Source organism: Dasypus novemcinctus, chromosome 2 (assembly GCF_030445035.2).
Source record: "Dasypus novemcinctus isolate mDasNov1 chromosome 2, mDasNov1.1.hap2, whole genome shotgun sequence".
Lineage (NCBI taxonomy): Eukaryota > Metazoa > Chordata > Mammalia > Cingulata > Dasypodidae > Dasypus > Dasypus novemcinctus.
In genome coordinates, this window is record NC_080674.1 from 154431497 (window position 1) to 154448311 (window position 16815).

The following is a 16815-nucleotide window of genomic DNA, read 5'->3' on the forward strand; positions in this document are numbered from 1 at the left end:
TTGTCAAGGAATGAACATATTTTACATATGGAAAGAACATGTCTTTTGAGGTCCAGAGGATGGAGTGTGATGGTTTGGAACTCTATATACCCCATAAAATTATGTTCCTAAAGCTAATCCACTCCTGTGGGTATAAACCTATAATAAGTAGGGCTTTTGATTAGGTTACTTCCATTAAGGTATGGCCCAGGGTGGGTCTTAATTCTCTAACTAGAGTCCTTTATAAACAGAATGAATACAGAGAGTGAGAAAGCCACAGAAACAGGAAACTGAAAGCAAGGAAACCCAGAAGAGAAGGGAGAGACCAGCAGATGCCACCATGTGCCTTGCCACATAACAGAGGAGTCCAGGATCACCAGCAGCCAGTTCACAGGAAGAAATAATCATCTGAAGATGCCTTGATTTGGACATCTTTCAAGGCTTCAAAACTATAAGCTTCTAAGATAATAAATCCCCATAGTTAACGCCAACACATTTTTTGGTGTCTGCTTTTGGCAGCTTAGCAAACTAAAACATTCATTCAGCAACAGATCCAGTCAATAAATATTTATTGTGCTCCTTCTATGTGCACTGGAGATGAAATGGTGAACAAGTAAGACAAAGTCTCTGCCTTCATGCAGCTTACAGTCTAGTGGATTCCCCTAATGTAATTTTTTTGTTTCAACAAAGCCCTGGACAATAATTAAATATCCTCTTCCTGTTATGTGGAAGAATAAAAATTGCCACATTAATTCCCCCTTTCAAACTTCTTTTTTGCCAAGTAGGCACATAAATTTAGACAGTTTGTCTATAAAAAAGAAAAGCACATTCCTTCCTTAGGAAGTGAGAACTGTGAACTCTCTCCATCTGTCTAAATTAAGAATGCCACCACTTACTGAGATGAACACTAATTGGCATAAGTGAAGACTTATGTGAGGTTTGCCTTGGGAATTGAAAAGACGTTATTTATTGAATCAATTATGTTCACAATGTCACAGTTGATTTTTCTTTCCCTTTTTCCCCTCTCTTATACCACTAAATAGTCTTTTTAAGCAGAATAGTTAGAAGAAGGTATAGGTAAAGGGGGCAGGGAAAGAGGCCTATAGAGTGAATTAAAAAAAAAAACAAAAACCACAACAGGGAGGCCCAACCATTATTTCGTCTTTCTCTGGTAAGGAAGGATCAAATCAAAGCCCAATCGATAAGAGTTCTTTCAAATAAAGTTCCAACACTTAAATATCAACTCCCAGGAAGGAGATCAGGCTTAGAGACTAAATTTACACTACTTATCACAAAATGATACCTGAAATGCAGAATAAACATTAAGTGGATCCACCTTTATAGATACAGCTTAAAAGCTTTTTGGATTGGCAAATCATAAATCAGGTTTATTTTATTATTTTCTCCCCTATGAGAATGTTTTTCTCTATTACAAGGCTATCTTTCTCTATTTGCCAATGTACAGATAAGTGTGCCACCACACAGTCTATGCTGACCAAACGTACCCCCACAAAGGAGCTGCAGAGTCTCTCAGATTCAAAACATTTCACAAATTTCCTTCCCACTTTAAGAGTATCTGGGAAATAGCTCAAAGCTTGTCTTAAGAGGAACAGGAGTATGTCGGAACGAAAGGTAGCCAAATCCAGATAGCATATTTATTTTTGTTACCAAGTTGATGCTTTCTTAAAAGCTCTGATTTACCTAGAAGGCCCAGAGGAGAGTAATATTAGATCTCTTAAAAACTACAAAGCTCTAAAGCAATTCTCAAAAGCCACATCCATGGGGACCTCTTAACAAAACAGAATCGCTCACTTAATTATCACAATAATAAAAGATTTAGGGTTAAAGACACTCCCTCCCCCACTGGAAATAATGCCTTCTTGTGGGTCAAGGCTTTGGCATAAAACCATAAACAGTAACAGCACCCACTGCATTTAAGACATTGCACTAGTGCTTTGGGAAGAACACAGACAAGAAACCTCTAACACAAGGGGTTACCAGTCTCTCAGGAGGAAAGAGTAGGAGGCAAAATCCAGTAACTGAAAGGCAAGGCAGCCTCTCAGAGGCACTACAATGATTACAGAAAATAAGCTCAGTGGAAGAAGGGAAGTAGAGACTCATCTTGAAGAAAAAGGGGGCCTGCAAAAGCCTGGTGGACGAGGTAAGATCTGAGTAAGACCAAAGTTCCCTTATGAGTGACATCCAAAGGGAAGCTTAAGAAAAGGCATGGGGGTGGGAAATGTGGCACACAGTTAAGAAATTGTCTCCCTGAGGATGGAAACTGGACTGGATGTAGAAGGAGATAAGACTATAAAGACTTCCAACCTTTCCACCTCTACCTCTCCACCTATTTCCTCCCACTTCAACTGTGCTCTTTCCTAGAGATAACAAGCACATTAAAAAAACACACCTGTTTTGCTGCAAATGGCACTATTACAGCGATTCAGGGTCAAGTCCAAGCTAGATGTGAGATCTGGGACATTTTGCTTAAACTCTTAAGTTTCACCTTCCTCAGCTTTAGATGGCAATAGTAACATGGGCTTGTAAGAATAGCTAAAATAGTACACATAGAATACTGTTATCACAGTATCTCCCTTCTAGTAAAGAAATGATTCTTCTAAACCTCTCTCTTTTTTTTTTATTTATTTCTCTCCCCTTCCCCCGCCCAGCTGTCTGATCTGTGTGTCTATTCGCTGCGTGTTCTTCTTTGTCTGCTTCTGTTGTCAGCAGCATGGGGAATCTGTTTCTTTTTGTTGCGTCATCTTGTTGTGTCAGCTCTCCGTGTGTGCAGCACCATTCTTGAGCAGACTGCACTTTCTTTCGAGCTGGGCGGCTCTCCTTATGGGGCGCACTCCTTACGCGTGGGGCTCCCCTACGCGGGGACATCCCTGCGTGGCAGGGCAGTCCTTGCACGCGTCAGCACTGCGCATGGGCCAGCTCCACATGGGTAAAGGAGGCCCGGGGATTGAACTGCAGACCTCCCATGTGGTAGACAGACGCCCTAACCACTGGGCCAAGTCCGCTTCCCTAAATCTCTTTCAAGATTACCTAACCCTATAATAATGTAAGCTCCATGAGGGTAGGGGCCTTCTCTGTCTTATTCAAGATGAAGGATCCCCTAGAACAATGGCAGGTACATAAAAGGCAGGCAATAAATGTCTACTAAATGGATGAATGAATGAATGAATCTACCAGTCAACTAATCAATCATCAGCTACACTAGAAGGCAAGTTGTTCAAAGGCAAGGAACAGAACCTTCCATTTGAATCCTTAATTGCCTAGTGTAAAGTCTGCTACCCAATAGATGCCCAACATTTGTTGACTTCCAAGACTGAGTCAATTGATTACTCTTGAATGCCAGAAATTATAATGTAGTCTGCTCTCTGGTTAGCATACTTGAAAGTGTGGTTAAAAATTAGGTAACAAGGGGTGTCACAGGAGATGAAAGAAAACAAGAATCGAGGATGAAAGCATGAAAGAAAAATAGATGGTAGGAAGAAGAGAGGGTTATTCAAAGAACTGAAACAGAGGCAAGACTTAAATGGATCCTGAAAACTCTGGATTAAAAAAGAGGAGTGTAAAAGGTGGCATAATTTGGGATGCTGAAGTGTGCAATATAAAACTATTAGCCTCAATAAAAAGATTTGTATTGCACATCTTGCATTGCTTTGCCTATGCTTTCATTTTGATTCTAATCTTTTTTATTAATTTGGTATACATAAACTTTTTCAGAATCTTTTCATTCATGTAAAATCAAATACATGAAAAAAGAGTAATGTAAAATATGTCACTCCCTTGATTCAGCCTTCCAATAGTGTCCCACTGCTTTTGTAAGAAAACCCAAATTCCTTATCCTGACTATAGGCTCAGCATGATCTGGCCTCAGTCCATTTTTCCAATCTCAGTGCCCCCATTCTCCACTCACCACACTTCAGCACCACAGGCCTGCTTTCTATTCCTGGAACATGCTCAGTATCTTCTTTTTCACTCTCTGTTTTCACTGGCAGGAGTACTCCCCACATCTTCACATGCTAGGTCCTTGCAATTTTAAGATCTCAACTCAACTGGCACGTCCTCAGAGGCTCCTCAAATTGCCCTAGCTAAAAGTGCTCTGGCAAGTCTGGATCACATCACGCTCTCTGTCTTCGAGCACTTGTTGATAAAGGAAATTATCATATTTGTTTATAATATGTACTGTTTGTCACCACACACACACATACACTGGAATATAAGCTCCATGAGATCAGAGAGACCTGGTCATTGCTCACTGATCAATGTCTAGCATCTGCACTAGAACCTGGCATATAATAGGCATCATCTATGAATGAATGAATGAATGAGTGAATGAATGAATGACTCTTCATCCATTTTTCCTGCCAAATGTTAAGTGAAACAGTGCTCATACAGGATTCATTTTTTTGTTTTTGTTTTTGCTTTTGTTTTTTTGAGACTGAAGCTGAAAGAACTTAAACATCTGTCCAAAACCACACAGTAACTAAGAAGACGAGCCATTATCTTACACAAGGCAATCAGGCTTGAGAGGCCAGAATCCAGGATCTTTCACCACTGAGGTGGACACTGGAGGCTTTAAATAGGATTGCATATGTGAAAACACCTATTGTAATGGCGGGTACATAGCAGGAGTTACTATTACTATTGTCAAAAAGGCTGATAAATCAGTTATTTCAGCCCTGCTCTCAAACAAAAGAGAACAATTCCTAACTTACAAAGTCAATATTTAATCACATCTACAAATTACTTTAAATGCATGGCTTTTCAAGTAGGAATATGCTGATAGAATGTATGACTTCAATATAATTTCCTATCATGGCTAATAAAATAAGATTTATTTGTATTTTGATAAGTAACCCAACATCTTTAGGTGTAAAGGCAGAACATTAAACTCATACAATAATTCAGATATCTTCGTTTCATATTATAAAGCTTTCTCTCCTTAAGGAGAATATTTAATTTTCACAGTTTGTAAAGGAAATTATAAAATCGGAAAGTTGGAAAGGACCTTATATTATCTAGTCCAGATAGGAAACCCTCAGCAAAGAACTAAAAGTGGGCCATCTGATTAAGAGAAATGTCCTGTGATCAAATATCAGAATGGAGGGTTACAAAGCCATTTCCATACTGCCAATTTTCAAATAAATCCTGACCAGACATGAACTTTTAGGGGCTAAAAAAGCAGTGACAATTTAGTCACTGATGTTTTCCTATTTTATAAAACTACTTTCCTTCACAATCTGATTCAATTAGTCAATTTTCATTTTGAACTTTAAAACATATGACCTACATATCATTTTATTTTCCTCACTTGGACTTCGCACAAAATAGTTTGCTCACTGCTGATGAGGGCCAGCCTCCCATAATGCCACATCCCATCCATGACATCTGACTACTTATTGGTCATCTGTTAATCTGCTTAGAATCCTCCACTGACAGGGAGCTCACTACTGCTTATTGCATTTGTGGTCAGTCCTCCCTGTGAGTCAACTCTTCCTTACACTGAAGCAGGCGCCTCAGAGCCTGGCACCAAAGGGTCCCCGTTCTAACTCTTGTACTCTTGATTGTAACAAACCAAAACACAAGGTTCCTATCAATTCCCCTTCATCAGCCATTTCTTCACTGTTTCTCAGACTTAAATTCAGTCATAATTTCCCCATTTCTTTCAAATCCTGAGAGATAAAATGGTTGACAGCATGCCTATACATTTTATCAATGAATGTCTCTAACAGAATAAATAGATCCAACTGATACCCACATAATAAACAAATCTGGCTGATGCTCAGATAATTCTCTTTTCTTTCTTTTCTCTCTACCCTTCTTCCCCCAGATTCATACATTTCTTAAGTAAACTATCTTCTTTACATGGAGTGCTAGTCTACTGTCCCTTCAAATCGAGTGTTTCTTTTGAACAAAATACAACTTTCCAAAGCCTTATTTCAGTCAAGCCCTATCCCACCACATCTCAATAATATCAAGATTGGGGATAATTTGTTATGAGCTTACTGCATACCAGGGGCTTTGCCCACATACTTAATCCTCTCAGCAATCCTATGAGGTAAGGTACTTTTCCTCTGCCATTTTCAAGATGAAGAAACTGTACCTCAGGGAGGTGAACAGCTTGCCAAAAGTCACAGCCGGTAAGTGACAGACCTGGGGTTTAAACCTGGGTTTCTCCAGCTCTTTCCACAGTGAGTACTTAATTTCCTGATTTGTTTCTGTGCCTGTGAAGTGGGTGGAGTGAAGAGAATAAACTTTCTTTGCAAGACTGCTCTGAGGATTAAATGTGGTAATATACGAAGATGCTGGCACATGATAGCCTTTTATTAACCACTACCTCCAGTATTCCCTGTGATGTGAGAAGCGGCTATGGATTTCTTTCTGGACCTAGATCTGACTAACGGCCCCTCACAATGGAGCTTCCACAAGCAAGGCACCGCCCGGCTCCCACTTACACTGAGTTGGTGACCTACTAAGTCTAAAGTCAGCAGAGGCTCACCTCTTGCTTGTTCCTATTTCACAAAGCATATCTTGCTTGTTCCTCACATCAACGCTAGGAGGTATGAATACTACTTTCTGAGAACCCTGAGCCCAGCAAGATAAGCCAGCTCTCCCTAGGTCACAGGGGATGTCAGCAACAGAGACAGGACTAGACTCCAGGGCCAGGGAGAGAACTGATCGTTGAGCAGAGAAAGGCCTCCCCTGGGCTATGCTGAGCACATCGCAGGCCTTGTCACAGTCAATCCCCACACCTACCTAGGGGCCACTCACAGGAGGAAAACGAAACTTGGATGGGTTAAGAAAGTTGACCAAAGTCACCCTACTAGTGAGTCGCAGAATCCAAATTCACACTCGGGTTTGTGTGACTGCAGGCCCTCATACATCACAGCCTTAAAAAGGTACAATTGTTAGGGTGCTCCTCTCAAATTACCAAAAGCATGACATGTCACCTTAGAACAACCCTTCTTCCCATCCCAAAGTTATTTCCATCTACATCTGGGTGGGTTGTGTTTTTTTTTATTTAATTTAGTAAATTTAGAGGAAGCAGGGAGAAACCAAACCACATGTAGTTTTTGGAGAACTTGTGTAAGAATAAAAGCACTTCACCGCAGCTCCAAATGCATTTTTGTTTTGTTTTGTTTTTTGGTACTAACTGAAGCTCCCTCATGCACTCAGAAGAAGCCAGAAGACAAATACTTGCACGGGAAGCATTTCTGTTTCAACACAATATCTGTCAATTAGATTTACTTGGCTAATTGTCTACTGGCAACCCAGGAGAGCCCTTCAGTTCCCACTAGAAGCCTTTCGGTACCAAACATGATCATCACTTCGTAGGGACAAAACCTGGAGAGGGTGAACAAGCTATCAGGTTACAGCTTGGGGCCTGAGTACTATAATAAACATCAGCAACATAAATATGACAATAAATATGATGGCTCACCTTCACTCCGCATCCTCCACGTTAACTGTGGAGCGGCAAAACAGAAAGTCCGTGACAAGTCCAAGAGAATGCTTCTTTTTTTTAATCCCAAACATTCAACATCACAAATCAGCACAAACGCTACATATAGGAAAACTACCAAATGACTGAGGAAAAAAAAATCTCTATACAGAGATGATCTAAAGAGAGACACCTGCTACTTTTTAAAGTCAACCATGGGAAGGCCAGGGTCTGCATGGTGCCAAGGCCTGCAGTCTGCCCACCGGGGCTGGGGGGGGTGGGGCCTGTGCGGTGAGGCCCCAGCCCTGGCTTCCAACTCCCCGACGCCTGTCTTAGTCAAAGCCCCCGTAGGGGAGGGGACGGTGGGAAGACGGCAGAGTAGGAAGCTCCAGGAATCAGTCCCTCCACAAAAACAACTATTGAACTGGCAAGAATTGCCTGAATCAACTATTTTTGGAACTCTGGAGCCTAGTGAAACACCATGCAGCATCCAGGGAAGAGCTGGAGGAAGAGGCTGGTAGATTTTGTAAGTATTGGTGGATTTTACCCTCTGTGCAGCAACTACCACCCCTGCCCCTCAACTGCATGGCGGACAGCAGTGGGGACGGCCAGCCGGGCTCCCGGTGCAGCCTACTGGTAAGCCAGCGCAGGCTCTAAGGACTTACTCCTCCAAAATCCATGGTGCATGGGTCTGACCACTGATCACTCCTTTTTAAGATTAATTATTTATTTCTCTCCCCTTCCCTCCCTCGTTGTCTGTTCTCTGTGTCTGTTTGCTGCGTCGTCTTCTTTGTCCACTTCTGTTGTTATCAGCGGCATGGGAATCTGTGTTTCTTTTTGCTGCGTCATCTTGTGTCATTTCTCCGTGTGGGCGGCGCCATTCTTAGGCAGGCTGCACTTTCTTTGGCGCTGGGCAGCTCTCCTTACGGGGCGCACTCCTTGCGCGTGGGGCTCCCCTACACGGGGGACACCCCTGCGTGGCACGGCACTCCTTGCGCACATCAGCACAGGGCATGGGCCAGCTCCACACGGGTCAAGGAGGCCCGGGGTTTGAACTGCGGACCTCCCATGTGGTAGACGGACGCCCTAACCACTGGGCCAAGTCCACTGCCCTGATCACTCCTTTTGATCAGCTACTTCAGATTGCTGGGGGTCCAGCTCTGAAAGTACCCATGGTTTCAACTCCCCTCTGGCAAAAGCAGCAGAAGAGTCTTAGAGAAGCAGGACCTATGAGGGATTACTACCAAGCACCAACTACCAATGCAACTGGAAAAAGACCTCGAAGAAAAGGGGGAAAAGTTAAAGACAAATGAGTTTATATGGCTAAGAGACTTCAAAGTGAGTCAGGAGGCTGTCCCAGGGGTAACACTATGCATGTCTCAGCAGGATCCCATAGACTGCCAAAGTAGATACTACCCCAAATAGGGGGGCTCCTGAGGACTCTGGAGACACCAGGTCCTTCAGTCATGGCAGATGGCTCCGGAGTTTGGTGCCTTGTCAGTGGACCCTGCTTTGGAGTTCATGCTCCCAAGTGTGCCAGAGTTGGATCAGTTGTGTCTTCTACACATGCCCCTTCTGTCCCTTCTATTTGAACCTATTGTTAGTGCTGGAGTTGGTAGGTGTACGTCCAAGAGTACACCTTGAGTCTTTGGGCTGTCCATGTACCAGCTGGGCCCTGAGCCTTAGAGAAGTTGCAGCACCTACTCTCCAGTTCTTTGGACTTACTCAGGACAACTAACAAGTAGGTGAAGATAGATAACCATCACACCAAAGAACTGAGAAAATCTACAACTGCCAGCTAGAGAGTCCCATCCATCAGCTGTATGGGATTGAGGCCCCCTCTCAATTAGAGATGGAGTGGGCCTCACCATCTCAGAATCCTCAGGACTGAGGAATAAAATATAGACTAGAGTGGACTTACTGGTATTCTATTATACACTTATTGTGATTCTAGCAATGGAAGAAATTGTATCACTGATGTGGAGAGAGTGGCCCCTGGAGGTGCTGAGGGCAGGGAGAATGAGGTGAATAGGGGGGCATTTTTGGGACTTGGAATTGTCCTGAATGACATTGCAATGACAGATACAGGCCATTATATATCCTGCCATAACCTACAGAATTGAGTAGGAGAGAGGGTAAGCTACAACATAAACTATAATCCATGCTTAGTGGCAATGCTCCAAATGTTTTCATCAATTGCAATGAATGTTCTATACTAATGAAAGAAGTTGTTAATATGGGGGAAAGTAGGAGGTGTGGGGAACGGGGCACTTGTGAATCCCTTATATTTTTGTGTGTAACATTTTATGTAATCTAAGTTATCTTTTTAAAAAAAAGAAAAAATATATATATAATAAAAGGCAGTACCTATTTTTTTCTCTTTCCATCCCCCATTTGGGAGCAAATCCAGTCCTCAACAACAACAACAACAAAGGGAAAAAAATTCACAACCACTGAAGTGGGAGAACTAGATTACTAGTATATCTGGTAAATTACCTAATAAATTAGATGGTGTGAAAGGGCAAGGGTCTGTCAGGAGGTGCTCAAAGGGAAACTTTTGACTAAGCCAAGCAGGATGACAAGGCAACAAATATAATTTCTTGTATGCCATTACACCATAATAACTTCAACAAGACCACATGTGAGAACTGGAGAGAGATTCATAATCTAGTTTCTCATACAGAAAATATTTGTTTTGCAAATAGGCTTGTTATTCCAACTTCTCTTTGCCTTCATGATTCTTCTTAGGAGGATGTTAACTATAGGATATACCCTGTATATCTTCTGAGCCACACTCTATCACTGTGTCTTGTTATAATAATCTGGAACTCTGTGTTCTTTTGCATCTTTCTTATCTTTCGTACATGAAAAGGCCAGTAATAAAGAATTAAAAAGGAATTCAATTGGCATCTACCAGTGATTGTTTGAACCACTCTATGTGCCTTCAGATTTGTTCAGAGCAATTAGACAGATTTGCGTGATCCAAAAAAAGGGTCAGACTTATGCCACAGAGGATGAAACCTGAGTTGATGACCTTCTGAAATATCCTCTTAAAGGGAAAATGAAGTTCTTCTACAGAGCACATTTTCTGCACAACATTTACCCAAGGCTTTATAGATTCTCCTGAATTTAGATCAACTCAGATGCACAAAAGTGAAATATTCTAGGTCACCATTATTACAGATGATAACTACAGGTTCTTAAGTTAGTCAGGAAAAAGTTTAACTTACTTTCTGAAATCAGAACCTTTCCTAGGTGAAATATTTAGGAAGCTTATAGGAAAAGACCCTAGAAACAAGCTCTATGCATCGAATGATCCTACATTAAATGACAAAAAAAGCCAAAATATTGGATTCCCAGCTCAGCCTTTAAACACAGATCTCCATGCTGAAAATGAAAACAACATTGCCAGCTCCAGTGACAGTGAAGACAGGTTACACATCTCTTCAGGGGACCTCCATTGTTTCCTTTCTTCCTGTGTCATCCCCATACCAGCAAGCCTCTGCCAAAATGAGCTAATAGAAGAAAGGGTAGAAGACGTCCACGAGATCTCTGAACACGTCTCCAAATACATTTAAAGTGTATCAGCTGCCTTGATCAGAGAGAAGATTCAAGTTACTGAGATGTCTTGAAGAGATCCTGAGAAATACCAGCACTTATTCATGGCTTTTAGATTATTCTACTTAAGTACATCCAGACTGGAAGAGTCTGAGGGCAAGAAAGTGAGGAAGGGTCAAAGAAGGAAAGGTTATTCTACTTGTCCTTTTTATTGTTCAGCTTTTAAGTAATTGTTTTACTGAGCTTTCTGCCTAAACCTACTTCTATTTTGAGATATATATTTTCACAGTATTTTCTAGACATTATCATTTTAATTAAAAAAAAAAAGTCTTCTAGCTCTCTCAATGTAAACGCCTCTCATTTATTTTTCTATTCTGTGGTTCTTTTTCCTCACAGACATTTCATTCACTGCCAATGGAGTCTACCTGATAGATTTAGCAAGTAATGTAAGTTTGAAATTGAGGTTGAGATTACATTAAAAAGCAGAGAACCTCAAAACAATAAACAAAAGAAAGTCAACCATTTGCAAAGGAAGAAAAAATTACCTTGTAATGCTTATAGATATAAATGTTCTTCAAAACTCTCAATCCAGATAATAAACTGGTAAAGGGAAAGAAATGGACATAATAATGCCACTGTTACTGTTCAAGTTGCTCTAATATTTCAGTTGCAAAGGGTTACTGGCTAATTCTGATATCACATCCTTTGTATTGTTTGGTCTCAAAAATGAGTACCTCAATAATGCCCAAATGGACAATGTTTTAAATCTATCAGCGCTCTTTAATGTGAAACAATCAAATAAAATGCCTCCCTTAAAAAAAAAAAAAAAGGCTTATAAAAAAAATACCTTTATACATCTTCACTTGGTGAACTGCAAGATGGGATTCCTTTTACAGCAGGATCCTGCAAGCAAATCTGGCTATTGTTTTAACAATACGCAAGGTAGAGGAACAACTTTGATTCATACCTTGTTTGTAATTTGACCAATAAATTCCGGTGCCCTGGCAATTAATTCATTAGACTGGTTGAAATAAACGGGTAAACTGCTGGAAAAGTAAAATGAGGTGGGGGTTGGGGGAAGGCAACATCTTAAAGTCATACAGCTCAGTAATCAAATGCTCAACTAAGGATCAGATTGCCTCCTTTGAATCCTGAATCAATTCCTGATTCACACCTGTGTGATCTTAGGCCAGTCTATATACCTCCCTATACCTTAACTTCCACATCAAAAATGGTGATAGTAGCACTTACCTAGGGAAACTGTTGAGGGTATTAGATGAGGTAATACATGTAACATACTCAGCATGATCCTCAGGCATAGAATGTGCTCAGTAAATACTACCTGTTACTACTATATTTCTCATTACTCCTATGTTGAGTAGGAAGTTCCTCGGCTTTCCAGACTATTTTTTTTAAATAATAGAATGGAAACATAAAGAAGTCTTAACACTTTTGGAAAATAATATAATAATTTGTTCATTTGTTCACTAATTCAATAAATATGAGTGTGCACTGATTATGTGGAAGGTACAGAGTGTGGAAGACAAAAAGTGGTGAGCCCCACAAAAAAGCTTATTGTTTCATGAGGGAAACAAAGAATATACTCCAAGACTCATAAAAACAGTCACAGTCTATTACAGATTGAATCACGTCCCTCACAAAGACAAATTCAAGTCCTAACCCCTGGTCCTGTAAGTGTGAACCTATTGGTAAATAGTATCTCTGAAGATGTAATTAGTTAAGGTGAAGCCAGACTGAATTCAAGTGGACCTGTATTTACTATGACTGGAGTCCTTCAAGCAGAGGACATTAGGATCCAGAGAGTAAGAGAGCCAGGAAAGAGCTGGTCAGGCAAGGAAGGCAGAGACTGACAGGCTGCCGCAAGCCACCCCAGAACTAAGGACGCTGGCACCTTGATTTGGGACTTCCAGCCTTCAAAATTGTGAGACAATAAATTTCTGTTGTTTAACCAGTCTGTGGTACTTTACTACATACAGCAGCCCCAGCACACACAAACCCTAACAGTACTTGAGGACAACCCAAAAGTAAAAAGACAAACAACCCAGTTAGAAAATGGGCAAAGGACTTGAAGAGATATTTTCCCAAAGATGACACAAATGGCCAGTAAGAATGCGAAAATATGTTCAACAGCAATAGTCATCAGGTGCGGTCACCCCTCGGGCTGAAGTGTGGCCCGGCGGGGGAGCGGCCGCGGTAGGCCTAATTCCAAGCCGCTGCCCCCATAATAGGGTGGCTGGTCGGACTCACCGCCACCCCTGAAGGAAGCTCGGCATGGGCGCAGAGTGCCCTCGGGTCTCCCCTTCTCAGCAGCCATGCTTCCACGGCCGCCCCTCCTCCCGGATGGCGCCACAGGATGCCTGTGGGGCGGCACCCTTCTTCTTCTTTCTCCCTGCGCAGGCGCAGGGCGGAAAAATCCAGTCTGCCCTTTTCCCCTCCCCCGACAGCAGCAACAGCCAGGCGTGGGCGGAAAAATCCAGTCTGCCCTTTTCCCCTCCCCCGACAGCAGCAACAGCCAGGCGTGGGCGGGAAACTCAAGTCTGCCCTCCACCCCAGCAACAGCAGCCACCAATCCCTAAACCCTGCCCCTTCCCCCAGCAACAGCGACAGCCAATCCCTAACCACCACCCCTCCCCTGTCCAGTACCGCCCACTGACCTTTCACCGGCAACCAATCAGAACAGGGCGTGGCTTCGACCAATCAGCCTTCCCCAGCCCCTATAAAACTGTTGCCTCTCCCTCAATAAAGTGGACTTGCGTGTTTACCTTGTCTCCGCGGTAGTTCTTCTGCCGTGCGCCCTCCAGTCCTGAGAGCCCCCCACAAGGGCCTGGCCTCCCTTGTCCCCAGTTCGTCGCCTGCTTCTCCGGGCGACCCCTTCGTCGCCTGCTTCTCCGGGCGACCCCTTCGTCGCCAGCTTCACCGGGCGACCCCATCAACCGAACCGCGCAACCCCTTGTGAGACCGATCCCTCATCTGCTGCCGGACCGACCCCTCATCCCAAGTGGGACCGACCCCTTGTCCCAAGCGGGACCGACCCCTCGTCCAGAGCTGGACCGACCCCTCGTCCGCAGCCAGACCCCACCTCTACCGACCGAGCAAGCCGCCGCAATCAGGGAAAAGCAAATTAAAACCACAATGGAATACCACTTTACACACATTAGGGTGGCTATTTTTTAAAAAAAGGAAAATAACAAGTGTTGGTGTTAATATGTTTCCATATAACAAGTATATGGAAAAATAGGAATTCTCATATATTGCTGGTAGAAATATAAAATGGTGCCACGCTATGGAAAATAGTTGGAGGGTCTTCAAAAAGCTAAACAAGGAAGTGCCAAAAGATCCATTCTTAGGCTCAAAAGAACTGAAAACAGGTATTCAAAGAAAAACTTGTACACGAATGTTCATGGCAGCACTATTCACAAGAATCAAAAGGTAGAAACAACCCAAATGTTCATTAGCAGATGAATGGATAAACAAAATGCAGTCTACCCATATAATGGACTATTTTACCCACCCATAAAAAGGAATGAAGTACTGATACATGATAAAACATGGATGAACTCCAAAAAAGTGGCAGGCAGAAGTGAAAGAGGCCAGACACAAAAGTTCACAGACTGTATGAGTCCACTTACATAAAATACAGAATATGTAAATCCTTAGAGACAGAAAGCTGATTAGCAGTTGCCAGGAGCTGGAGATTGGGGGGAATAGGGAGTGACTGTTTAATGACAGACCCTTAACGTGGTAATGAAAATGTTTTAGATAGAGTTGGTGCATAATATAGTGACTGTATTAGTCAGCCAAAGGGGTGCTGATGAAAAATACCAGAAATTGGTTGGTTTTTATAAAGGGTATTTATTTGGGGTAGGAGCTTATATATACCAAGCCATAAAGCATAAGTTACTTCCCTCACCAAAGTTTATGTCCATGTGTTGGAGCAAGATGGCTGCCGACGTCTGCAAGGATTCAGGCTTCCTGTTCCATGGCTCCAGCTTAAGGCTTCAGCATTAAACTCCAACATCAAAACTCCAACATCAAAACTCCTCAACTCTGTCCTTTGTCTTTTATCTGTGAGTTCCCACCTACCAAAAGGTGAGAACTCAACACCCTACTGGCACAAGAGGTTTACCTGATTACTTAATCAAGGAAACCTCTGAATCCAATATAATCTAATATGCCCAGAGGTAAAGATCAGTTTACAAACATAATCCAATATTTCTTTTTTGGAATTCATCAATAATATCAAACTGCTATAGTGACTGTGCTAAATGTCACTGAACTATACATTTAAAATGGTTAATTTAATGTTATGTGAATTTCACCTCAATTGAAAAAAATGTAAGTGCTTTGGGGAAGTTTTTCTAAGGCAATAATACAAAATATGAAAGGTTCTAAGTACAAAGATATTTCACATGATCTCAGTTATAAAGGTAAAAATTTAGAAATAACCTAATGCTGAATAAATACTAAAAAACAATGAAACAGTCTATTATTTAATTATTTAATGAAATAGTATGCAGTCATTAAAATGATGGCTTTAAAATTTATGTAGGGAAGCAGATTTGGCTCAACTGATAGAGCATCTGCCTACCATATGGGAGGTCCAGGGTTCAAACCCAAGGCCTCCTGACCCATGTGGTGAGCTGGCCCACGCGCAGTGCTGATGCGCACAAGGACTGCCCTGCCACACAGGAGTGTCTCATGTAGGGGAGCCCCAGGCGCAAGGAGTGCGCCCTGCATGTAGAGTCACCTCATGCGAATAAAGCACAGCCTGCCCAGAAGTGCGCTGCACACACAGAGAGCTGATGCAGCAAGATGACGCCAACAAAGAGAGACACAGCTTCCCAACGCCGCTGGCAAGAATGAAAGTGGACACAGAAGAACACATAGCAAGTGGACACAGAGAGCAGATGATGGGGGGGGCAGAGGGGAGAGAAATCAATCAATCAATCAATCTTTAAAAAAATGAATTAAAATTTATGTAGTTACCATGAAAGATATCTGTGATAAAATATTTTTGCAAAAAGAAGACAAATTGTACCTATACTGCAACCATGATAGTGTTTAAAATCTGTATATAGAGTGGGACTCAGTTGTGGTTTCCCTACATATGGCTCTTCTGCCCCTTCTATCTGAACCTATAATTAGTAGTAGAGTTGTTAAGTGTACATCCAAGAACTTAAATCTTTGGCCTGTCCATATGACAGCTGGGCTCTGAATTGCAACAGAGTTGCAACAGCTACTCTATAGTTCACTGGACTTACCCAGGACAACTAACAAGGAGAGTCTACAGCTGCAAGCAAGATAGTCCCATCCATCTGCTCTATAGGATTGAAGCCCCCTCTCAGCTGGAGGTGGAGTGGGCATCACCATCTCAGAATCCTCAGGATTAGGGAATGGACTATGGACTAAAGTAGACTTACTGGTATTCTACTATAGACTTATAAACATTAAACGTCTGACTATAATGTCATAATGGGGAAAACAAGTTTTTGCTTCCTGCATTTTTCTTTTCAAATGATAATGATTAAAAAAATAATAACTGATCATTTATTGTATGCCAAGTCCTGTCCTAAGTGCTTTAGATATATTAACTTATTTACTCATCACAAGAATTCTGAAGTAGGTTCCAGTAGTATCCTCATTTTACATACATAGAAAGTAGACACAGAAAATTAAATGGCTCACCCCAGGTCACACAGCTTATTAGAGACAGGATACTCTGCTGGTTTCAAAGTGAGCTAGGGCAAAAGAACATAAATGGCTCTTCTGGAAATATAATTAAAAGCATTTACATGCAGGTAGTA

General features: G+C 42.0%; 1 protein-coding gene and 1 pseudogene across 2 annotated transcripts in view; one reads left to right on the forward strand and one right to left on the reverse strand.

The window, feature by feature from the left end:
• The window catches only part of PRELID2 (PRELI domain containing 2), a 78260-nt gene that overhangs the window by 12036 nt on the left and 49409 nt on the right, over positions 1 to 16815 (reverse strand). The window lies entirely within an intron of this gene.
• LOC139439859 (blood vessel epicardial substance pseudogene) lies at positions 10037 to 10951 on the forward strand (annotated as a pseudogene).